Consider the following 16710-nt stretch of genomic DNA (forward strand, 5'->3'; position numbering starts at 1 on the left):
TATGAGTGATAATATGGTACTCAGTAATTGAATACTTTTGGACAGAAAATTTTATATCACATGCCACATCATCATCTATATATCACGTCTATATCCATATGCAATATCATCAAAATTAAAATTTTCATTCGTTATGCTAAGTTATCACCCATATGCCACATTATCTACGTCACATCATCTCGATTAATGCCACACCATCTCTATTTATGTAGTGTGTATATATATATATATATATATATATATATATATATATATATATATATAGTAAAATGAAAACTCTATCAAATAAGGGTGACAATTTAGGATCCGATCCATCAACCTAGCTTATGAATGATCCATTTTAAGTAAGTTTGGATTTGATGTAAATAAGTTCAGATTATAAATGGATCAAGCCATCTAAACCTATTCATTAAATGAGTTGGGTATAGGTTTAGATCTTTGACCCATTTAATAATTGGGTCGGATCATTACTCGATTTATTTAATTTATTTAAAATCTGTTTAACCAGTTTAAAACTTACTTAACCTATTTAATCCGATCATTTAATTTGTTTGATCTATTTGACTCATTTAATCTGACCTGAACTATTTAATAAATAGATTATGTCAGTCGAATTAGATTATATGTTTAATAAATAGGCTAGATTTGGATTGATAAATTTTTAACCCGATCTGATCTGATCCATCCGATTGCCACTACTATCAAACCAAAGTCTCCATTCACCACTTATATATTTTTAAGCATATTTTTATAGTTTAGTAAAAAAATATGGGCATTTCAATGCCCCACTTTAATTCCATGTAGATAGAATCTTTTTGTAGTTTAGTAGAAAAGTAAGGGTATTTAATGCCAAGTATTTTTAATGATATTTTTTAGTTTAGAAAAAAAAAGTCAGAACATTTCAACACTCCCTATTTTAATTTAATATGAAATTAATGTGCTAGATCTTTTTATAGTTTAGGAGACAACGAAGATAATTTGATATCAATATATTAAAAATTAATAAAAATGATATATTACTAATATATTAAAATAATATATTAATATATTAATAAAATGATATTTTATCATTAACTAATATTTATTAATAAAATATATTATTTTTAAATAATTATATAGTTAACAAAAATAATATTTTTAAGATGGTATATTTTTAAATAAAAGATGTATCCCATGATCATGTGGATAATACACTAGTAAGCATCTTATTTCACCACATAAGTACTAGTTATTGCGAATTGGGATTTATTATAAGAGAATAATAGGAATTTGGAGAAAGACCCATATTAAAACAGTTCAAAAATTAAAGGAAGCAAATTTCAGATTTTGAACTTAAAAGATCATTTTTTTAAAACAATGCTAAACTTCATAGACTAAAATTATAATTAATTCTAAAATATTCACTCCTTACAAATTGAGCTTGGATAGCTTAACAGGCCTTTTCTTTCATGCATCTTGGGTTGACGAACCATAAGCTTCAAGGTCTTCATGGTTGATTTCTTGGAAGTTTTGCGGTGAGACTTACACATGTCCATCACAATCTTACAAATGGTACGTAGAAAGTAATGTAGGATCCTATGTTGGGAAGATGGTGCTCGAACGAGGGCACAGATGATTGTGGCAGTAGAATTGTAAATGTGCAAGCTGGGGATCTCCATGAAGCCATCATGGAATGCTTCATTTGTTCATGATACCACTTGCTTCGTTTCATCCTGAAGCTGACCCAACTCCTGTAGCACTGCAGCACTGGGGTCCACGTTGGTGCAACTTATCCTAGATGAATGGTCCTCCGGATCCCACCTATCGGGGCCCATCATTTGATCATATGAAACTTCAGCAATAGACAAGTAAAGAAGAGTTAGTAGGGAAGTCAAATAGCCTGGACAACAAATCTGGTCCTCAAGATTAAGCAAATGGAGCATGGCTTCATTTAACTTCTGCTAATCAATTAATGAGCTTAGCTTAAGCAAAAGAGCATGGCTTAAGTAAATTGGGTCCGGGTTTGGTCAGGTTGGGTAATAGATGAGAAGACCTATCTAGGCCCAAATAATATGAAATGGATCAAGTTGGATTAGGTTGGGTCCAAATTCAGTAAATCTAGACCCAACTTAGAATGTCAAATGGATCCAATTCGGTCTGATAAAAGGCCCAAATAATATGAAATGGATCAAGTTGGATCAGATTGGGTCCAAATTCAGTAAATCTAGACCAAACTTAGAATGTCAAATGGATCCAATTCGGTCTGATAAAAGACCAAGGCTACTGGTCTTTGATTTTCAAAAATAGAAGACTATATAGTATGCCGAATGAAATAAGATGATTAACGCAAGTTACATCAGGATAAATTAAAGATCAATAAGATACGACTATCAATCTGAAAATTGCAAAATGATCGTGCTAATGCATAGTTGGAAGATAGTTGGCAAGTTAGGAGTGGAGATCAGATATAGGATGCAACCATCAAAGTCAATGATTATTATATTTGTGGATAATTATTATGTATTACTATAAATAAATGGAACAGTATTTTATAAAAAGAAACATTCAATAATCAACTCAATTAATTTATATTTACTTTTATCTTTATCTTATCTCTTAGTAGTAGGCATAACTAGCTTTCTGCTATAGCTAGTGCTACATCTTCATCATAACTCCGTGCCATACCCCTTCCTAGCCTAGCATTACATTCTTTCTATTATCGCTCGGGGCTTCATCCTCATCCATTTTTATTTCATTCGAATGGTGGTGTGATAGTGGCGAAAGTTCTTATAGCTAAAGCACCTACATCCATGCTACTTTCATCCTCCCTTTATACACCATCTTTTCGGTTGATCGATCTAATGCCAGTGGTTGGCTCATACATAGATCATACCTTTGCCTCCCAACTTGTGCCAATAAGGTCTCTCGTATACTCATTCTCATAAGTGGTGTGAGAGAGGCTCCATAACAAAAATGATGAAAGTATGGATATTCTTACTGTTATCCGCTCGAAGTTTAATGAGGCTTAACTTCAATATTTGGAGAATAAGATTGATGCTTTCAAATAAGGGAATCTTATAATCTCTCGTTATTTTCTTAAAGAAAGAAAAATATTTGATAAGCTTGGTATACTTGATTTAAATTGTTGTTATGATGAAAATAAATTACATAGGATGTTGATTTGTAACTTATATAAAGAGTATGTGTTTATATACTTGCTATTTTTGGATGGACTAAATAAGCTACATTTACAGAATTAGAAAAAATACTTGTTAATCAAGAAGAGAATACTTAGTTGCATGATTTGACTATATCACCACAAAAGAAGAGACCTTATTTTCTGATGGTAAAATAAAACTAAGAGTGGAATGGTGAATTTAAAATTTAGGAAAAGTCACTTGAAGAATCAGAGAATGGTACAAATCATAATCAAAAGAAAAATTATAAGTTTCAAAGGAATTGTCATAGGTATGAAAATTTGATCACGAAATTTAAGATTGAATAGTCTAATGTTCCATCTTTGACTTCAGAGCATGGGAGAGAGAAGGGAACTAATAGTTATGCTCTCATTACTACTATTGTTGATGCTAGTTGTATATCCAACATGTATTTGTTTTAGCTTCTTCTCATGTATCAGGCATTAATTTTGCTCATAATTGGATTATTGATTTCGAGTGTTCTAATCATCTTACCCATCATAGAGGGATATTTCACTCTCTATGTGATTATACTAATTCTAATTTTATTACTACTATTGATAATTCATCTTAGTGATTTATATCATGCCCCCAATCCGAAATCATGAGCCTAGAATTATAGTAACTACCACATATTTATAGAGAACTCTCTCCATAAGTATGCAAGGTATAATATCATAATACAATGGTGGAATAAATAATCAATAACTTTGACGTTCAACTTTAATTAATTCAAAGAATAAAATCAAATATCTTACAGCATAACATGTTATAATTTTTCATCAACTTTAATAAATTCTAATCTAAAATAAAGATATCAAATTCTACTCCTAATTTACTCTCTCATAATGAATCTCTGAGTCAAGCTAGTCCTCTAAGTCTGTAAAAGTTATAAAATATAAAGTAATAAGCTAGACAACCTAGTAAGCAATATACAGTTTGGCTAGATCAATCACACAATACTAATATATTAAAAACAAATATGCAACATGCATCAATTCAAAATATACAATACTAATCAAAATAAGCTCCATGCAAATTTATTTTTGTTCATAAATCAATTTCTTTCAAAATATTTTATTCATCTCGATGGCTATGAACTAAATCAAAGTGCTACTATATAAACTCCAATTATAGAGTATCAAAACATCAATATATAATCTTCATTAGCAGAATATCAAATTACCAATGCACAATTCCTACTGATAGAGTATCGAAGTACCAGCGCACAACCTTCGCTGGTAGAATATCGAAATACCAATATAACATCTACTGACAAAGAATCAGACTATCAATATATAATTCTCATGGACAAGATATCGAAATATCAGTGCACAATCTTTACTGACAGGATATCGAAATACTAGCATATAATCTCTAGTGGTAGGATATTGAAATACCAGCATTTAATCCCTACCAGCAAAGTTCAATACATAGTTAAATTGTGAGTCAAAATTCATCTCAAATCAAAATACTTTTGTATATTTTATTTGAAAAGTCCATAAACCATACGACATCAAAATAGATCAATATATTTTATATCAAATTCAATACATTTGATGAGAGATCATTTAATATATTGGAAAAGGGCATATTTGATAATTCAAAATACCATGCATCCAATTCATAAATCATGAATAATTCAATATAAAAAATATTTATAATTTATCGATAAATTAAAAAAAATATAATATAACTTATCTCATACTACTCTAACAATCTAAATAATTTTAATTTTTTTTTAAATCCTCAATAATAGATCATATCATGATATCCTATCATTGGATATTTTCTTGTCAAAATGACTACATCCTATAAAGAATCATGTCCAATAATTAAAAAAATATGAATAATTAAGAAATATAGATTTACAGATAGTTGCATCTAACATGTCGGGTCGGTTGGTCATTTGACTTTATTCGATCAAAGATCATACTAAGATATAGGTAATTCAATAGAGATCAAGAATGATCAAATCAATAGTATTTAATAAGAGTCATGGTGGAGGTAGTATGGTGCTCGATAATAAAGATCAGTTTGATCAAATAATTTTATTTAATTAAATCAGATTAAAATATAATTGGCTGCATAGAGTCAAAGATGATCAAATCTAGTAGAATCTGACTATAGCCAATCAGTAATGATCAATGTTCTAGTCAGTCTGATTAAGATAATTTCATCAAATTATAATTTAAAGCTTAATGCCAAAATGCCCATTTTCGGGTCTGGTCCTAGCATGTGGCCACCATAAAATCTCAGCTGGTTGAATCAATCTTTCGATGAAATGACCAAATGCTAGTATATGGATGATTCAATAGATATAAATGATCAAATTAATAGACCTAATATTGTCAGGATAGATGCCGGCATGTGCCCTAGCAATCATAGATCAAAATTCTTCATTAAGCTCAATAAAATCATCAAAAAAAATTTTACTGGATCAATGTTAGAGAGAAAAATTGTGAAGAGATAAAAATATCTAGAGAAATAAAATTTTAAAAAAAAAATTAGAAAAAAAATAAAAATTTTAGAAAAAAAAATAGGGATGCAAGGATGTAAAAACTTGCAAAATAGATAGGTGTTGTAATACCAGCGAGTTTCTTTGAGGAAACAAACAATGCTCACTACAATTCAATAGCTATCATAAATGCGGATCAGACCGATCTTGGATTGTATGGGAAATCACATATTCCAGATAGACAGAATCGTCTGCTTCTAGACTCTTACATTTTATTCTTCGTTCAATTAATGGGCAATTTTTTTTGCTTTTTAGTCTACCAAGAACAATTGTATTTCATCCAGGTGACACTGGTTTTAAGGTGGGGTACCATTCATCGTTTCTTTTCCTTTCTCCAAAAGTTTGTAGTCCTGTTGAGACCAAATGAGAAAGCCTTCTGTGTCTATCATGTTTGAAGCAATAAACCATCTAACCACTTTTGAACTAATGTTTTTCCTTGGGGCAGGTTTTCACAACTAAATATGCCAAAATTGGAGTTGGCAAGTGAAACTGCATGTAAAAAATTATAAATTAATATTAGTTGTTAATCAAATATGAAAATATACATTGTATTACAGCTTACTCTAAGCCCAAGAAAAAGTTAATATGATGCCTTGTCCATGATGCATTGAGTGTTTATATATCTGAGGCCATTTCTTTTGTTAGCAGCAATTTGCGGGATCAGTGGTTTCCGGAAGCTGCACTCAAGGTGCAGAAACACTGTTATATCCTACTGCAATTGGATCAGAACCACAAGATGAAGGGCTCGACTCTTGAGAACATTGGAAGTGAGTAATGCAAGGACATGCTGGTGCTAATTTGGTAATATTTCATTACACTACAAATTAGAACTTTTTCTTGGTATTTTGGCTGGTGATTTGTTAGGCTTGCTTATGGGGCATTCTTGCCTTTGCTCATCTTTGAGCTTCATGTATTTTTGATGTTGAAGGTTCCTCTTGTAGCTTCCAACTGGATTGGAAAGGAGAAAATCAAAACAGAACATGGTGAGAGTATGATCACATTTTATGGAAATTCTTTCATAGCAGATATTTTGCCCCTATTTGACTCCAACTATTGCAGCATTCTTTTCTCATTTTGATGCTTCCAAATATGAGCAACACATTATGTAACCCAAGTGGAGAAATAGTGGCTCTGGCAAATGACAAAGATGAAGACATTTTGATTACTGAGTTTGACATGGACAAAATCAAGACCCAAAGATAAAGCTGGGGGGTATTTTGTGCTTGGCGACCAGCCTATACAGGGTACTCTTGACATTAGATGGCAGCAAACCTTCTCTGGGACTTCGACATTTTAAATAGCAATGAGGTTAAGATTTCAGCTTCTTTTTGTGTTGATGTGATGTTAAATAAAGTTGTTACAAAATTATATCATAAATTTGTACCATCAGATCCTTGCTTCTGCAAATAAGCTCAAAGAGTTGATGAATAAAAACTCAAGAAATATTTGACAAGGATGCCACAGTTGCCAATTGAGTGAGGGCTACTCGATATTGAAGTGCTTCTTCTGGTGATTGGTTTTTCTTTGATTAGGAACTGGATGTATTCTTGTGAATTATGTCTGAAAGTTAATGTTGAAACTTGGAAAATGGGAACATTGGTGTCTAGAGAGCAGCAGTCTGGTATGGGAATAAAGTAGGCGTTCCAGTCTCTCCAGCGTTGAGCCTTGTGCTCGCACTCGGCTGGTGTTGTTCCCAGGACCCTGCATTGGCCAGGCATTTAATCTTAGTCATTTGGTTTTCAATGGCTTGCTCACTCAAGTATACATGATCTTAACTCTCTTTAGAGGAGATCTTATTGGTTCTATACATTCAAAAAAAAATTTGAGACAACTTGATTTAATTCTGTTTCCTCTACAATCTTAATTGATATAATAATGGCCTTTATGAGTACCAAATAATCACAAGACCACAAAGTTTTCTGGTCTAAGAATTAGCGTTATTATATCTGTCTAATAGTTTATCCATCTTGGGTGAAGTTTGGAGACACACCAAAAACAAATATGGAATACAAATATTGCTTGCACTTCATTTGAGCTGATTGAAAAATAATGGCAAAATTGTTAGTTTGGACATTTAGGTTGGACTTAAGACAGCTCATTACAAGTCAAGATAAGTAGCAAACTGGTCTTTTATTGCTTGAATTTTGTGCAAACTTTTAATCTGTGCTTTGATTTTGGGACATTTGATTTTCTCCCCCCCTTTTTTTCTAAAGCTTTATGTCGTGCGCATTTATGAAACTCTACTGCATTCTTTATGAAATCATGAAATAATCACCTTAATACATCAGGATCTATAGATTCTACAGTCAGCTCTGTTGAAATTCTACAGTATAGAGCCATCGAATGAAATGAAATACAATTGTAAAAATAACAATAATGAAGCCATGTCACCAAATTCAAGCAGCAAACTTATCTCAGTTTATTAAAGAAACTTGCATCAATGAGCATGAAAGTTCAGGAATAGCAGAAAAGTTTGTAAAAATACACCTTGTCTCAGATTTCAGCACTGGAAGCCTAGGACACGAACAAAGGAGATACTTCCTAAGCCAAAAGCAAGAAGAAGAAGAAGAAGAAGAAAACTACACTTCTTGTGAAATGATAAAACAAAACTGGATCAAGAAATCCATGTCATATGGTTTTGAACCAATCAGTATCATGCTGTCAAGCTTGTTACTAATCCTATGACATCTCCAGTATCTGTTTCTTCTCCTTTATCTTCTTCACCTTGCTACGATCCTTGCTCTTCCTCATCAGAGGCTTCATCATTTTCTTGACCAATGCCTTCATCTGGATGAACTAACTGCAGCACAAGCCGCCCATTTTCCCGGGTGGCTTGCAGCACTGCTGCATTGGGATTCTAATCTCTTTGAGAACAAACCTTCCTTCTTTCCTGTAAGATTTAAAGTATATCCAGGGCCTTCCTCCTCCCCTCCCTATAGTAGTTATTGGCGGCGGGAATTTTTCTTTGCTCCCTGATCTTACATGCAAAGTACTCCTCATATATCCATTTTGACCATTATCATTCTCCTCCTTCCTTTGATTGTTCAAATGTTTGCCAGATTCAATGGTCAAATCCTTGACATCATCAAAGCTCTCAATGCCAAGCCCCTCATTCTTCGGAGAGAAACCACCATTGGAGTTTGGATCACCATTGCATGGGTTGTTGGCCATGTTGCCATCACCACCTTCTTCCCCATCAATTTCCTGGGCATAGCTTTGCAGGCTTTGGTGATCCAATGGGAAGGACAGTGTTGCAGGAAGAGGCAAGGGGAAGGGTGATTTGGTGGACGATGGAGGCTTCTCTCTGAATTGGATTTCGCCAAACATCTCGAAGGAGGCCGTGCTCGGTTCCACATGCCTAATCTGGTTCCATGAAAGGGACCCCATTAGCGTTGGTCTGTCGAGCATTGGCTGTTCAAACATTTGCGTAAGGCTACTCCAAGAAGCCATTTTGCCTTGTCTGAAGAGTCAATGGAAGATGAGAGATGATTCAGAGAGAAAGAGAGGGGATCGAGGAGGTAGGGAGGGAATGGGGTGGAGGAGGAGGAGAGGGTGGTGGCGGTAGATAAGGGGAAGGTGTCTTTTAAAGAAGAATTCTAGGGAAAGAAGGATGGATGGTGGAGGTTCCTTGACATGTGGAATGACAGCTACTTAAACCTGGTCATGGGCATTACCTACTCACAACTGTCTCTGTGCCACCTTGTCCAAGTCCATCATAGGGATACATACCTGCTAAATCCAAATTAGGAATCTTATGTACTTAGCAAGGAGCCATAATTAGAAAAATTTTAGATTCTATGCATGCTAATTATAGCATGAGGTATTGTGATTTTATTATTATTATTTTTTTTTTTATGAATATTTTTTTATACATTCAAATTTATTTGAATATTTTTAAGAAAAATCTTTTTATTTTCTTATGCATATGAATGTTTTCAAGAAACTAGCACCCAAGCATGTGCAATGTATATTTGAAAAAAATATTATACAAAAATTTAAATAGTTTTCTCTTATTTGTCTAGAGATTTTTATATTTTTCATATTTATCTACTTTCACAAACATCTTAAATATTTCCTTATCTATGTTTAGCGGTATTCCTAAATTCTTCTAATCTATTTGCTCTCATAATTTTCATTATGATATTTTCTGTTATTTTGAAAAAGGCAGGGGAAGAATAACAAAGAGAGGATTTTATTTTGTATGATTTCACCAAAAATGAAGTTGCTTATTCATTTATTGTCACATTCTTTTCTGGTATGAGCCTTTCTTTGCAAGTTTGTAAACAATTTTTTATTTTTTCATATTTTATTGGAATCAAGGATTTTTTTATTAGTTTATTGCAATGATTATAATTAGGTAAAATTTTCTTGTTTGTCTAGAACCAAAATTTTAATTTTCCTTATTTGTATATATTTGGGATTGTATGGAAAATCTAAAAAAAGTTGGAAGGATATCTTGGGATAAAAAATAACAGCTAGAATCTAGATGAAACAATTTTTGGATTTTGAAACTGATTTTTCATATAGTCAAATTAAGAATGGAAACATAGTGAACCTTGTGTACTACTTGTATTATACATGTATTATCATTCAGTATACTTTTAAAAATTTATTTATTAATACATAATTTTATAACATTCCAAATTATCCAAAACTCATTAGATTAACCAGAAACTACTTTCACTACATTCAAAGTTCTTGGTTATGTTTGATACTAAGCACATTTATTTGTTTCTACCAAAAAAAAAAGCACATTTATTTGTGAAAGATACATATGTGCACTTTTGTAGATACATGCATCCATGTAGATATGTATGTTTGTCAATGGGTATAAAAAGAATCTTGTATATGCATATGACATATAAACATATGTAGACATGGTTTCATGCATTTTATATGTGTGTACATATATTGAGACCAAGAGAACAAGCTAATCCTCATCCACTGACCACTATCATATATGCCCCCAAACATCCTCGGCCCGCACCACCCCCACACCCCACACCACACCCCCCACCCCCTTGCGCGCACACACCCCCTCCCCAACCTTGGTAGGGCCTAAGATCCTGGTAGGAGACATCCTAACTCATCGAACATCATTATCATTCTCAAAATACATCCAAAATTTAGAACGATCAATTCCACAGACATTGGAATAATATTTTCTCATAATACACATGATATGTACAATATACATATCTATACAATACATGAAAGTGGAGTTCAAAACTGCCCTTTGGTGACATGTGTCACCATTTTAGATGGGACAAGTGTTGGTATTTTTAGATTCTAAATCCTCCTTTTCCAAAGTGTGCCACAAAACTCAATAAGAGAAGAAAAAATAATAAGGATATTTTCTATTCGTTATAGTGTGCCAGAGAAGCCAATAGGAAAGAGTTACAGTATGTAGAGAAGTCAGTATGAGAGAATGAATCTGCAAACTTGAAAGAGGCAGAGCCTCAATCGAACTTGGATGATCAAGTCTTGGAAGGTCCTCTCCTTGGAGTCCACAAACCTGAAGGAGGGTGAAGCCACACCACCAAGCTTCAAAGATCAAGCTTCGAAAGGCCTCTCCTTTGAGTCCGCAAATCCAAAGAGGGCAGAGCCACAAGCTCAAGCTTCAGATAAGCAAGCTTTGGAAGGCCTTCTCCTTTGAGTCCATAAACTCGAAGGATAGCAAAGCCTCGACCTTCAAGCTTAGACGACCAAGCCTCAGGAAGGCCCCCTCTTTTAAGTCCACAAACTCAAAGGGAGGCAGGTCGATGCCTTCACAGCCTCTCGCCAACCCTAAGAGGCAAGGCCTCGGAAGACCTTCATCAAAGTAGCAAAATTGGATTTGGAAAGAGGCAAAGCTCCGAATCTTAACACATCCATTCAAAGCATCCACAACAGTCATCCTTGACGAGATACCAAAGAAGATTTAAATAAAAAATCTTTCTTTATTTATTCGTGATTTCAGAGTATAGGACTTCGACTCAAAGATCAAATTATAGTACATGTGGACTTGAAATACAAGAAAAGATGCTAGGGGGCAGAACCCCACCCTTGACTCAAAAGATTTCCTTCATGGCTACCAAAAGATATTGGGGATGGCATGGTTCCGTTCGCTAACACACCCCTGAGACCCATCCATCTTCTAAATATTCCTTTCAAATAGATCAGAAAGTCATTTTGGAGGCAAAAGATTGCTCTCTGAAAAGGTCCAAAACCTTTCGAAAGGACCTGATGCTGAGAAGGCCCCCTTTAACCAGCTGTTCGCTTCTTGTCTAAACCAACAGTTGGCACTGGCTGCTGCATCATCAACTAAATCCACATCAGAGTGATGAAACTTCAACAATATGGAAATCAACAATCGACCCTAGTTGGAATTGTTGGAACCTTGGTAGTTTATGGTTGGAATGATTGGAACCTCAACAACTGGCCCTGATCATGGTTCCATGATCAAAGTAGCAACGCTTGTCGACATCTCCCATGCTCAATTCTAGAGGCTTTGTAGCCAGCCAAAGGGTGGAGAGAATCCCTCCATGATGCAGCAGATGCCAGCAACTGTTACACCCCTAGTAGAAGATTGCACCAATGACATCTTTTCACCAAAAATGGAAGTGGGCTTGACTGCAAGTTAGAGCTTCTTCCTCCTATTTATAAAGGATCCAGGAAGGAAGTACCTCTTTGCCTCCCAGTCAAACACCAAGTGTCAAAACCCCAGCAATTTTAGAAGACTACGCCTTCCAAGGAAAGGTGCCCCAAACATTGCTTTTTGTAAAATACCATTTCGAAGACTATAACATTAAAGAATTATACAGTCTTCTAGAATGAAAGATGTGCTGACTAGTGGAGCAATAAATATGCTTTGAGATTTTCAGATAACGCTAGCCCCAAATTCACAAAAGGTGAAGCCAATGGCTGGAGTTAGTGCAGGGCACAATGTCCCATGTCATCATGGGGCAAATGCCTTGGCACGAGTTTCAAACCGATATAGGGTGGGTGCTCAAAAGTCGTTCATCCCATGCTGTCAAAAAATCAAAAAAGAAGTCCACACAAAAGAAATGCAAGTAAAAAGAAGTTTCTTTTATTTTCAAAATAAACAGTACATCAAGTCAAGATGTAAATATACAGTCAGATCTTGAGTCATTTTCTTCTTTTCTCCTGAGCCTTCACTGCTTCCTCGAAGAAGGTCGGCGAGGGACAAGAGAGTCTAATCCATCCTCCAAAACCTAGACACCATGAAGGATCAACTGGCAACACTGGGAGCCTCATTGAAGAAATCATACAACTCCTCTATCTTCTCCAGCCTAAGAGACTTGCTTGCAGTGATCATCCTAGAATTGATGTAGCTTCAATCTCAAATCTTGGAGGCCTCCACTCGACTGGAGGAAGGTTGGTGCTAGTTTGACAATGAGCCTTATCTGTGAAGCCTACTTAACTAGATCATATTTAAGAGCTTCTCCGAAGATCAACTGTCTTAACCTTGAGTTGACCGATCTTCCTCCTAGCCTCAATCAGCTCCATCTTCACCTTCGCGACTTGACGAAGTATGCGAGCTTTGTCAACTCGACTGGAGGAAGCTTCACTCCTCACCCCCTGAAGCTCCTCCTTGAGTTTCTGATCTCATGGTGAAGGTCCATCACTTTGCGAGTAGCTCGTCAGAGGTGATCACTTCCTTATGCACTGATCTGAATCTTCATTCGTAGGAGGCAGGACAAGAAGCCTCATGCAACTAAGAATTCTTCTTCTTCAGCTTTGCAACTTCCACTGAAAAGCCTCCAAGGTACTATATATATATATATATATTGTTTTATATTATATATATATATGTTGACTACAAAGTTCTTCACCGAGCCAGCTTCTAGTGCAAGTTTTTTTTGCATTACATAGATCATATATTTATCAGTGGATACCATCGGATAAAAAATGTAATCATTTATCAGGTGGGTTTTTAACATATAATCATAGAGGTTAAAGATTAAAGAAGAAGTAATGAATTAATTCAATGTGAAATTTTGAGAGGGAAAAATTATCTTGAACGGATGGCTAATAAAACATCCTTGCGACTAAGATGAATGGCTTAGTTTATATATATGTTAATTACAAAGTTCTTAACTAAGCCAGCTCTTAGGGCAAGTTTTTTTTGCATTACCTACCATCTATTTATCAATGGATACCATGGACAAGGAATATAATCATTTATCGGATGGATTTTTAATATATAATCATAAAGAAAACATCATTTATTATACTATAAGGTGGACTCAAGTTGTATATTCTTTCACATGAAAGAATGATGGATTCTTTCGCAACCCCAATCACTGGATCCCATTTTACACATTTCAAAATACGATGTGAGCCTCATGATCTGCGTCACGGATAGATGCAAGAGATTTATCTTGCTTTGAAAAATATGCAAAATACGATCCAACAATTGAGATCGTGAAAAAATATTAATTATTTTTTTATGCAAAAATACAAGAAGATCTGAGGACCATGACAGCATTATTCTATTCAACATGCCATAAAAAACCTGCCATACTGTATTTAATTGATTTATAGACTATATAAAGAAGATTTGTTACTGAATTTGGAGACTCATAACAAGTCGGTCCTCTATTTTATAGAAAAGAGATGAAAGAAATAAAGGCGAGATTTCCTTCCCGTCGAGAACCTTCTTCTATTAAACTTGCTACCATAAAGGAGAGCTTGGCACCCGCTCAACGCGTCAAATCGGTTTTGCCGAATCTGCTTTGATACGAGATTTATATCGCACGCGCCCGACCTCCCAAACCTGCAGCGGTTCGGCGTCGTCGTCCTCCCGAGAAGAAGGGTGGGAGATATGGCAGGGTCAGGCTACCTCAATCGCACCGGAGCTCTACAAGCTCTCGTGATCTTCTTCTTGATACTCTGCCGCTCCTCAACCTTAGCACGACCTCTGACGACGATGGAGAAAAAGCTTTCCATGGCCGAGGGGCTGAGATTTCAAATGTTGCCCAAAGGCGTGCCTATTCCTCCATCCGGGCCTTCCAAAGGGCATACACCTGATCCTCCTGAATCCGTCGCCTTCGTCCGTGGAGAACCGATGAGGCCTCGCAATCACCCTGAACGATGTAGATTGTAGAGTCGGCCTTCCTCCTCTGCGTCCAGCGGTACCATGATTTCCTATGTTACCCAAGGGTGCAAAACAAAAATAATGGGGGATGCATTAATAAAATAAAGGATATGTTTTTATGTGGTGCTCATCGTCCGGTCATATTTCTTATACGTTCCAATCCATATCAGATGTATGAGAGATGTATACATATACTAAATATTGTTACTCTGAACTAATCATGAACCGAATATATCAATGCTGTACCAGCACGATATACATATAGAATCCAGTACTGAGATGGGAGACAAAGAGATCAAGCATGGTTCAATGATAAAAATTATCTCACCGATGTGATATGTACAGCTATACAGCAGTTTGTATGTTCCCTCAAAAATTTGCTACTTATCTATATATTTTTATAATTATTTCTGTTATACGCATATCTTTTGAATATCTGAAATTTAGTGTGCACTATCGCAAATTTATTATTTATGCTGTTGCGATGAATTTAATTGATTCAATCGAGTCAATATTCTCTCTCGACATGGTTTGGTGGTTATCATCTAAAAATGTGCAGTGTCAATTCCTAGTTGAAGAACACTATGATAAGAAAGCTAATGGATAAACCTTGTGTAACTCAATGTGTCAATTCAGCGGATGGACAAAAAAATTATGTAGCATCCTGATCCTCTGGAAATCCCAGCAACATGTTGATCCATACGTTATGAAAGCTAATGGATTTATGTTTCTATATGGTGAAACTAATTGATTTCAATTGAGTCAATATTCTGTCGGTATTGTTTGGGGGAGATGTCTAGAAATGCATATTATGAATTCTGCATATCTCAAGGATATCTAAATAGCGATCACAATAATGCTAATGGATTACCCTCAAGATATCTTAGCAAAAAGAAGAAGAATCACAATGTTTATATATATATATATATAAGTGTAATCTCTTGCTTAACATATTAAGGAAGGTTACAAGGAACAGAGACTTCGTTAGAGCTAGTACTAGTAAATTTCATCATATTTTTTTTGATTTTATAAAACTTAGATTGACATAAGAATAATTTGAGCATATTATTTTATCCCAAAAATGGCTAAACAGTTAATGGGTGACGATAAAAAAATGACAAATATTGTCTTTTTTACCTGTATTGGAAACATTATTATGAGCTCTATTGGATTCTCACCTTACACCAAAGATGTTAAAACAAGCGGAGAGAGAGAAAGAGGATCAAAGATCTATGATTTATATATAAAAGAAATGACAATGTTCATGAGAAACTGAGAGAGAACTTCAAGTACAAAGAATTCTTGAAATTATGTGGCAAGATCAAAATCATGGAGACATTCTTTGCACATTACCGTGTTCTTTCTTAGTCTAAATTTTTATTATGAGAAATGTTTATGAGAATGAATTTTGAAGCATCAAGAAAGTTCTATTGAGTGTATGAAAAAAATATTCCTATATCAAGATCTATAATTAAGATACTATTTCAATTCAAATAGAGTTATACATATCATCTAAAATATGGTTATATATGGTAGTAATAAAATCTTATAGGAAGATAGAGTTCTAGATCAAAGGACATGCAAGATGAAATACGATATCCATATGAAATTTTGATTTGTATCTATGGTGCACGTTTAGGAATTTATTTCATATGAAAGTTTTATCCTTATAAGTATTAATGATCTTATTTTATCTAAAAAAAAGTTAAAGGGTGCGATCCATGGGTTGGTATTGCCCTTGAATTATATGGTAGAATGATGATATCTTTGTTTCTCTCCTCATAATTTGACCGTAATTGATGCATATTTGAGCATTTAAATTTAGTACATGATCTCTTTTTAATTTATGTACAGTACTGAAAAGGTTGAAAGTTATTCCATTTTTTTTTCCCCTCCAAATTCACATCAAGAAAAGC

At 34.6% G+C, this 16710-nt stretch overlaps 2 pseudogenes; one reads left to right on the forward strand and one right to left on the reverse strand.

Annotated features, from left to right (window-relative positions):
* Window positions 1-5729: 5729 nt before the first annotated feature.
* Window positions 5730-6995, forward strand: LOC105061448 (N-carbamoylputrescine amidase-like; annotated as a pseudogene).
* Window positions 6996-8089: 1094 nt separating this feature from the next.
* On the reverse strand, window positions 8090-9280 carry LOC105061432 (uncharacterized; annotated as a pseudogene).
* Window positions 9281-16710: the final 7430 nt, after the last annotated feature.

The sequence above is a fragment of the Elaeis guineensis genome, chromosome 8 (genome assembly GCF_000442705.2).
Source record: "Elaeis guineensis isolate ETL-2024a chromosome 8, EG11, whole genome shotgun sequence".
NCBI classification, from domain to species: Eukaryota; Viridiplantae; Streptophyta; class Magnoliopsida; order Arecales; family Arecaceae; genus Elaeis; species Elaeis guineensis.